Genomic DNA, 9358 nt, shown 5'->3' with positions numbered 1-9358 from the left:
GGAAGGAGTGGAAGAAATTACAGCAGCTGCAGCAATAGAAACAGTAGCAACAAGTGGAAGACGAAAGTTGTCCACAGGAAACATACGCCCAACTTTGAGACCGGTCCCAAGCTCCTGTCCCGTCCTAGGATCCTGCATAATACACCCAGAATAATCAAAGGTAATGCGATAACCCAACTCAACTAATTGTCCCACAGAAAATAAATTATAAGAAAGGTCAGGAACATTAAAAACTCCAGGAACCGAGAGGTTGGAAGTTGAAATTAAACCTATATTATGACCAGACATTGTGGAACCATTTGCTGTGCGAATATTAAGAGGGTGCAGTGCAGGTTTAAGGTCAGAAAATAAGGACAAGTGAGGTGTCATGTGATTGCAACAAGCAGAATCCATAAGCCAAGAGGTAGGAGACATACCAGATAAAGCTGAGAGAGAAGAGGAATAAGATGCATTACTAACCATACGAATGACATTGGCGATGATATTTATAAGGTCATCTCTGAAAATGGAGAAAGTGGATCCCAAAGACTTAGACTGTACAAAGACAGGAGCCATTAGTTGGACACTCTCATGTTAGCAACAGTAGCAGTAGAAATTGAAACAGCTGATTTGTTGCGATGATAACAAGTCTCAATATTGTGGCCAAAACGTTTGCAAAAACGTTTGATGGATTGGCAGCGATGATTGTTGCAATAAGAAGAAGACCTGCCCTTATTCTTCATTTAGAAGCAAAATTTGCAAAAATGGACTACAAAAATGAAATCTACGCGAAAAACTGGGTAAGGAGACCCTGGATTGAAAAAGTCAACCCGAGCAAAGAGTCAACGGTCAAAGTCAACGACCGGTCAAAGTCAACGCGGTCAACGGTTTGGAATGATGACGTAATCACGCTGAGTGCTGACGTAAGTAGGCTGACATGTTGCTGACGTAAGCAATGATGACGTCACTAGGGCTGACGTGGCAAGATGATGACGTCAGCAAACCATGTCTGGAGCGTGAGGCGTCTGTCCGACGCGTGTCTGGCGCGTGTATGAGCGCAGAGGCGCGTGGTGGCGCATGAAGGATATAGGCGGCGCGTGGCTGTGATGCCGAGAATTCTAGTGGCGCGTGGGGGCGCGTGTTTAGTCCGATGAAGATGAAATTTCACAAAAAAGTAGATCGGAGATATTGCTTTCCGATGGTACTATCTGTGGTCTGATCGGAGAGGCGAAAGCGATGGTGTGTCGCTCTTAAGCAGTCTTGTCTTCTTGGGTGTCATCTGCAGCCGTTGTTGTGAGCAGCACCACTACCATGTTAAATATTAGCATTGATATACGATATTGAATGTGCTAGTATGGACGTGGAAGCGAAAGTATAAAGTATAGAACACAATAACACGAGGGTTACGTGGTTCAGTCTAACGGCCTACATCCACGGAGGAAGCTACATCAATAATATATTATAGTGTAGTACAAATCCTGTATTACAATGAATCATAACATGTGTATATATAGTAGATTAAACCCTAGACTAATAGACTTCTAGTACAAGTAGGAGACTTAGCTTGCACACAAAGTAGAATTAGGCTTGGGCCTATGCTAATGGGCTAATATATCTCTAACACCCCCTCTCAAACTCAAGATGGAAGTTTGATGAAATCTTGAGATTTGATAAAATTGAGAAGGTCCCTTGAATGAAATTTGGCTTTGTGACGGTAAGGCAATGGTCTTGTAGTGTTGATGCGACTTCTAACAGTGGCTTGACTATATCGGAGAGTTTTGACGGCAGCAGTAAGAAGCCAAAGAAGATGAACGCAGCCAAAAAAAAAAAAAAAAACACTGAGAAAGACAAAGATTGCTCTTAAATATACCGCAAGGACAGAAAACCATGGCCACGGCCACAAGAATGTGGCTCTGATACCATGTTAGAAATACTAAATCGTCGTATTGTATTGTATTTCATGATAAAAGAATATACATAGGTGCCTTTACATAGGAGGCATATGTGTGTAGTACAAATAAATATGTGTGTTATACAAGTAACATAATTTGGGCCTAAAGCCCACAACACTATATACGTTAACAATAACAATCATAAGGTTGTTGGAACTGGCCCCCAACGGCCAGTGAACAGTAATTATCTAACGAACTCTGTTAGACTCTGTTTCAGTATATAAGAACAGAGCAACTGTCTTTTCCGTTTGAGAGAAGGTGAAATAAATTTTTCTTCAATACTTCTTGGGCTTTTGTCTCAACAAGAAATAAACCATCATTTAGGATAAGATATTAGTCATTGAGGTGAAGATCAAGTAAGTTTCAAGAAGATAATTTACTAAAAATTTATTTGGAATCAAGTTTGTTGCACCAAGGTGTTTTATTTGAATTCTTTCTAATTAAAATTTCAAATTCTAGTATGTATGTGGTTATGGATATGTATTTCATAGATGAGATGCATGTAGATTATTCAGCAATAGCGCATAGGACGGAGCTGTACATTGGTTAGGAGGCCATGACCCCTGCTCTTTTTTTTTTTTATCCTCTAAAAAAGAAAATACTAGGTATATGTGGGTTGAGCTTTAGAAGCTATGCCCTATAAAATTAAAGTTGGTATCTAAAAAGGCTTACCCCTTGGGTATAACCCAACCACTGATATTGGCGACTTCTTTTAAAGCATCCCTCCATATTTTCACCTTCTCCAGATTCTCCTTAAAAGCTTCTTCATGCTTCGCGAATGCTTCTCCAAAACTCCCTTCCTGCTTCCGTACCTCAGTTGGTTCAACATCAAAGAAAACTGGAAATATTGTATGCCCCTTCATTTTCTGGCGGCATTCGACAATCTTTGTAAGTTCATCTAAGCACCAACTAGAGGATGCATAGTTTTTTGAAAAAATAACAACTGAAAACCTTGATCTTTCAATTGCGTTATAGAGTTCTGAAGGAATGGGTTTTCCTCTTTCGAGTACTTTATCATCCTTGAACGTGGAAATTCCTTTCTGAACCAAAGCAGCATATAGAAGGTGCAAAAAATTGTGGCGGGTGTCCTCTCCTCTAAAATTAAGGAAGACATCAAAAATCCATTTACCAATACGAAAGGAAAAGGTGCTTCCGTCGTTTGTAAGAGCCATCGGGCATGTATACTAGCAAAGTTGCTACGATGTTCTCTTCCCAATCTTGAATGAACAAAACAGGTATTGATATTGAGAATACACTTATAATTAGAGTTGGGTCACAAAAAGAAACAGGTAAAAAAGAAAAAAGTTGATGTAGGGTTGCTGAGATTGAGAGAAGTGATCTTTTATCTTGAAATAGATATAGGGAACTAAAAACTGGAAAAATAAAAGAGAAGCATGAAAGTCGGAAATTACAGATTTGAGATATAGATGCAATGACTGTGAGCAAAGACTTAGCAAGTTCTAGGAAGAACATCAATGGAATCTTACGCGGAGAGAGTGCGAGAGAGTAAAGCCAATAGCGTTCTTGGAAATAATGGACCCAAGTCGCACATTCCGGCCAAAAGGAACGAGGTATTGACATTGATGCAAGACTAAGCAAGTTCTAAGAAGATACGGTTATCAAAAAAAACGTTCTAGGAATGATTTTTACTCAACCTAATGTTACAGTGATTATTTGTAACTTTAATCACGGTGTAAAGTATACCTGCTTGATCAACAACAATGATTCTATCATGGTGGCCCCCTCTTCAATAGGTTGAAATAAATTTTGTGTAAGGTTGCCCAGAAACTGTTGCCAAATGGAGAGTGTTTTTTTATTAGAAGATTAAATCTTAATGACCTATCACACGCTATTGTGACTTCCATGTTGAAATCCTGAGCACCTTTCGCTCTTTCACCCCACGGTGGTTATCAACCTGACTTTCAGCAAAGTTTTTTTACTCAACCTATGGAAAACCAGGTGAAAATGTTTATGTAGCCGATCCAATATCTTGGTCTGGATAAGGAAGATGAAAAGAATTGCACCCTATTCTTTGCTATCATGTGCGACAAGTTGTGGCAACGTCAGAACATATTAGCATTCGCGAGAGAACTCCAAGTCCTTTAAAATGATAGCAAAAGAGGAAACTAGAACCTACCTTCTTCACATTAATGTTTGGGGATCGATCCTTGGTAGAGTTGGTCGCACCTATTCCCCGTTGGAAACAATTTTAGGGTCCGTTTGGATAGCACTTATTGTTGCTGAAAGTTGATAAAAATTGATTGTTGCTGAAAATACTGTAGCAAAATAATTTTTAAATGTGTGAATAGTACCGTGGGATCCACTTTTAATATTAAATGTTGCGTGAACAGTATATAAACAGTACACGCACAGTAAATTTTGTCTCCAAAGTCAAAAAAGCCGGCCAAAAAAAAAAAAAAAAAAAGCAGAAAACGCAACTTAACTTTAAGTAGAAAGAAGTGCTATCCAAACCTTACCTTAATTGATGTTGCAATAAAATCCCAGTGTGTTATATATGGTCCTTATGGATACTGCATTCTTCTGTAATGATACGGATAATTTGACTCATGTTTGAACCAAAAGCGACATCCTAGGTGATTCTTTGTGGGGGCAAAACAATTCCAGCTTTGTTGGCATGCAGTAAATTCTGCTATCTTTCTAACGCTTGATTTTGTGATTTTTTAAAGGCAATGCAGCAGATGTAGTCAAAGCAATTAAAGGGCATCGTGTCCAAGTTCCTTGGTCCAGATTATTTTCATTAGTTTGCTGGGCTTAGAAAATAATTTGCAAAGATATAACTGTATATAGAAGAAGATAGAGGGTCCGTTTGGATAGCACTTATTGTTGCTGAAAGTTGCTAAAAACTGATTGTTGCTGAAAACACTGTAGCAAAATAATTTTTAAATGTGTGAATAGTGTTGTGGGACCCACTTTTAATATTAAATATTGAGTGAACAGTGCATGAACAGTGCGTGAACAGTACATGCACAGTATATGCACAGTGAATTTTGTCCCCCCCAAAGTCAAAAAAACCGGCCTTTTTTTTTTTTTTTTTTTTTTGGAGAAAACGTGAAATGCAAAACGTGCCGCAACTTACCGTGGAATCCAAACACAGGCAGAGGGTCCGTTTGGATTGAACTTATTGTTGCTGAAACTGAAAATTGAAAACTGAAAACACTGTAGCAAAATAATTTTTAAACGTGTAAATAGTACCGTGGGATCTATTTTTAATGAAAAAGTTGATAAAAAATGAAATTTGTGGGTCCGTAAACAGTGCACAAATGCACTGTTCATGGACAGAAGTGAACAGTAGCCGCACAGTAGCGCACAGTTCCGCTTTGCTCCCTCTCACGCCTAAAAAAAAAAAAGGGTCAAAACGTGAAAAGGAAAAAGCGCCATGAGAATAATCTCAATCCAAACGCCCTCAAAATTTAAAAAAAAAAAAAAAAAAAATTGTAAATTAACCAGTAACTTATGACAAACATGACACCAAGTTGCTGACAAAAAAAACTTTGCAGCTTGAGAGTTGAGACTTCTCTTTTTTAAGTTGAAGTGAGAATTTTCTGACCCAGCTAGATGGGCTGTTAATTACAATGCTAATGGGGCTATACCCATATATGTTCTCCCTAATTGTATTTTGGTCCAAGAGTAAAGAGATGAGCCTGGCCCATCTTGCGGCTTTTGTTATCTTTCGTCTCGGTAAATTTCTTTAAACAAGAGGGAAAAAATGTTCTCTTTCTCAATAAATTTCTTTAAACAAGAGGGGAGAAAAATGGTGATAGTTACACATTGTGTATATGAGACACAATTAAAATCATGTTTTGAAAATATTTTTTTGTTGAAATTGCATTATTTTACGATTATAATTGAAGTCATATTTTCAAAATATGGTTTTAAATGAAGTGTCTACGGAAATGTATAACTCAATGTGTGTAAAATAATTAGCAAAAAAAAAAAGTTTTTTGCTTTCATTAAAAACATTGGCAAAATATTAAGTAGTGTTTCTTTAAAAATAAAAATAAAAATCCTTCCCATTTGTCAAGTGTCAAATTTCTCAAAATACCCCAGGTGTTATGGTACAATGCAAATCTGATAGAGTGATAGTTAGGGAAAAAAAATCCCTTCAAATTTATAAAATAATTACTTGAAAAAACTTTTATTTTCCAAAAGCCACAAGATGGGCTCTTGTTTCTACCATGGATCAATTACTGCTCTAATACCAATTAATAAGACTCTTCAATCTATCAATTGATCTTAGAAACTTGAAGACATGTTTCTGGTTGACTTCAAGGACAACCGGGCCTCCACAAGAAAATGGGTGAAGATTAGGAATGGGTAAGAGCAAAAGAAGCATTACATTTCACATAACCCCCTGCCTCACCTTACAATCTTCTCTTATACCCTCAAGCCAATCTCTAACTGACAAGTAACTAACTAACTGCCTAACTACCTACTGCCAATGCATCAGCACATGCTTCCATAATTAGCACATGCTTATTACAATCAAGTACACTTACAATCAATCACATGTCTAAATACAATCTCAACATATGTCATGATCTAATCCAATATACCTGTACACTACAACTTAGCTATACGACCTGAAGCAAACCTGATGTAGCACTTGATGCAGGTAGCTTCTTAATAATCCCCCTCCTTAAAACACATTGCCCACAAGGTGAGGGAACTGCTTTGAAAGAGTATGCAGGGGTTGCCAAGTGGCATCTTCCGTAGAACCTGCTTGCCATTGAACCAACAACTTTGTGATAACCCTTAAGAGTAGATTGTGCTCCCTGCTGTCCAAAATGGCTGATTGTTCAGGATTGAGAACTCCCATATCATTCACTATTGGTAAGATAGGATTTAGAAGGATATGTTACCCCAATTGCTTCTTAAGACAAGAAACATGGAAGACTGGATGAATTATGGACTTAGGAGGTAATTGCAGCTTGTATGCAACAGCTCCAATCCTTTAAAGAACCTGAAGGGTCCATAGAACCTCGGGGGTAGCTTGTGAGAAGCCTTGTGGGCAAGGGATTGCTACTTAAATGGCTGCAACCTTAAGTAAACCCAGTCACCAACTTCAAAAACTCTATTTGATCTATGCTTGTCTGCCTATAGTTTCATGGCATTCTAAGTTTGCACCAAAGTATGCCTCAAAACAGCAATCAACTCTTGCCTAGAATGCAACTGCCAATCCACAGCCTCAACCTTAGTGGTACCAGGAATATAATCAAGGAGTTTAGGGGGAGGAACACCATATAAAGCTTCAAAAGGAGTACATTTAGTTGAAACATGGAAGTTAGTATCAAACCAGTATTCACACAGAGGCAACCACTCAATCCATTCAGCTGGTTTATCACTAGTGAAGGACCTAAGGTACTGCTCAAGACTCCTATTCACCACCTCAATTTGGCCATCAGTCTGAGGATGATAAGAGGAAGACATGGCCAATTGAACACCCTACAACCTCATCAACTCAGACTAGAAAAGGGATGTAAAGGCAGGATCCTTATCACTAACAACTGAACTAGGCATCCCATGCAATTTGAACACATGCTGAACAAATAAGGCAGCAACCTTGGAGGCTGAATAAGGATGAGATAAGGCAATAAAGTGGACATATTTAGTAAGCCTACCCACTACCACAAAGACAACATCCATCCAATGAGATTTTGCAAGACCTTCCACAAAGTCCATGCTAATATCATACCAAGGTTTAGAAGGAATGGGAAGTGGCTGCAACAACCTAGCTGGCCTACAAGTTTCATGCTTCATCTATTGACAAACCATACATTCCCTGATATAAGTCTTCAAGTCAAACTTCATACCCTACCACCAAAAGTCCTGCCTCAACTATGAAAAGACTTTAAATACCCAGAATGGCCACAAAGGGGGCTGTCATGAACATAAGACAACTCCTTAATTTTTAAACAACAAGATGGCCCCAAAAATATCCTTCCTTCATATAGAATCAACCCATTGTGCAAAGTGTAATGCTTAGGAGCAGTACCTAACTTGAGAGTAGTCAAAAGCTGCTGTGACACCTTATCATTGACATAACTTTGCTGTAATTCCTCAATCCAGGTAATGCTTGGAAAAGAAATGAGAAATAGGTGTGCATTAGGGTCTGTCATCTCCTCAAAAAAACATCCCAGCCTGGACAAGGCATCAGCAACCTTGTTGTCTTGACCCTTTTTATACTCCACCACAAAAGCATAACCCAAATGCTTAGAAATCCATTTTTGCTGGGCTAGAGTGCCTATTTTCTACTCTAACAAGAATTTCAAGCTCTAGTGATCAGTTATAATGATGAATGGCTTGCCAAGAGGATAAGGCTTCCATCTCTTGACAGTTGTAACCAAGGCCAAAAACTCCTTTTCATAAGTAGAAAGGTGCAAACTTCTGCCCTTCAAAGCTTGGCTGTGAAAAGCTATAGGCCTCGGCCCTTGCATCAGAATAGTACCTATCCCCACTCCTGAAGCATTTCACTCAATAATAAATGGCTTAAAGAAATCAAGTAAAGCCAAAACAGGAGGGTTCATGACACCAGCCTTGAGGTGTTGAAAGGCAGAATCAGCCTCAGCAGTCTAGTTTGTTAGGTCACAATCTGAATGACCCCTTGTGATTAACCCTAATTAATTAATTAATTAGCCAAGTTATTAATTAATCAATTTAACATGCAAATACGTGGAAGCACAAACAAATCACCAAATACTAAATATGCAGCGGAAAAAATAAATGACACGGTGATTTGTTTACGAATGGGGAAAACCCTAACGGCAAAAACCCCACCGGGTGATTTTCAGGTCACCACTCCCGAAACTCCACTATTATCAAATCAAGCGGTTACAAGAAAGGAATCCCAAGTACCTTACCAACCTTACTGGGTGATTTTCAGGTCACCACTCCCGAAACTCCACTATTATCAAATCAAGCGGTTACAAGAAAGGAATCCCAAGTACCTTACCAACCTACAGTTGAACCCTTACCCCAATACCCAATTGGACTTGATCTGTAGTGACAGTCTCCACCTTTGATGCACGGCTCCCAAGTACGTGACTAACCAATGCGCGGATCCAAGTACGCGACTTCAGAACACCAACTTGAGGAAGAATGGTTGGCTGCAAAGTTCTTCAGTTCATCCACATGATGAATAGCAGGAAGATGCTTGGTTACAAAATCCTATGGTGCAAATACACAGCAACTTCTTGATGGAAGATGAACTAGGTCAAGAACCTTGTCTGTTGAGCACAATTTGCATAAACAGAGATTGCTCAATGATAATCCAACTTGTGTCACCCAAAACGGCTCTTAAAATAATCATTTTATATGTTTAGGGTTAGAAGAAAAGAAAGCCCAAAAACATATTCACGGATCCCAAGAAAATCAGATTGGAATTCTGAATTTTTAATTCTCGACAAATA

The sequence above is a fragment of the Quercus suber genome, unplaced genomic scaffold (genome assembly GCF_002906115.3).
Source record: "Quercus suber isolate HL8 unplaced genomic scaffold, Cork oak 2.0 scaffold_117, whole genome shotgun sequence".
NCBI lineage: Eukaryota > Viridiplantae > Streptophyta > Magnoliopsida > Fagales > Fagaceae > Quercus > Quercus suber.
The sequence above is the reverse complement of the archived record's forward strand: the minus strand, read 5'-3'. Positions refer to the sequence as shown.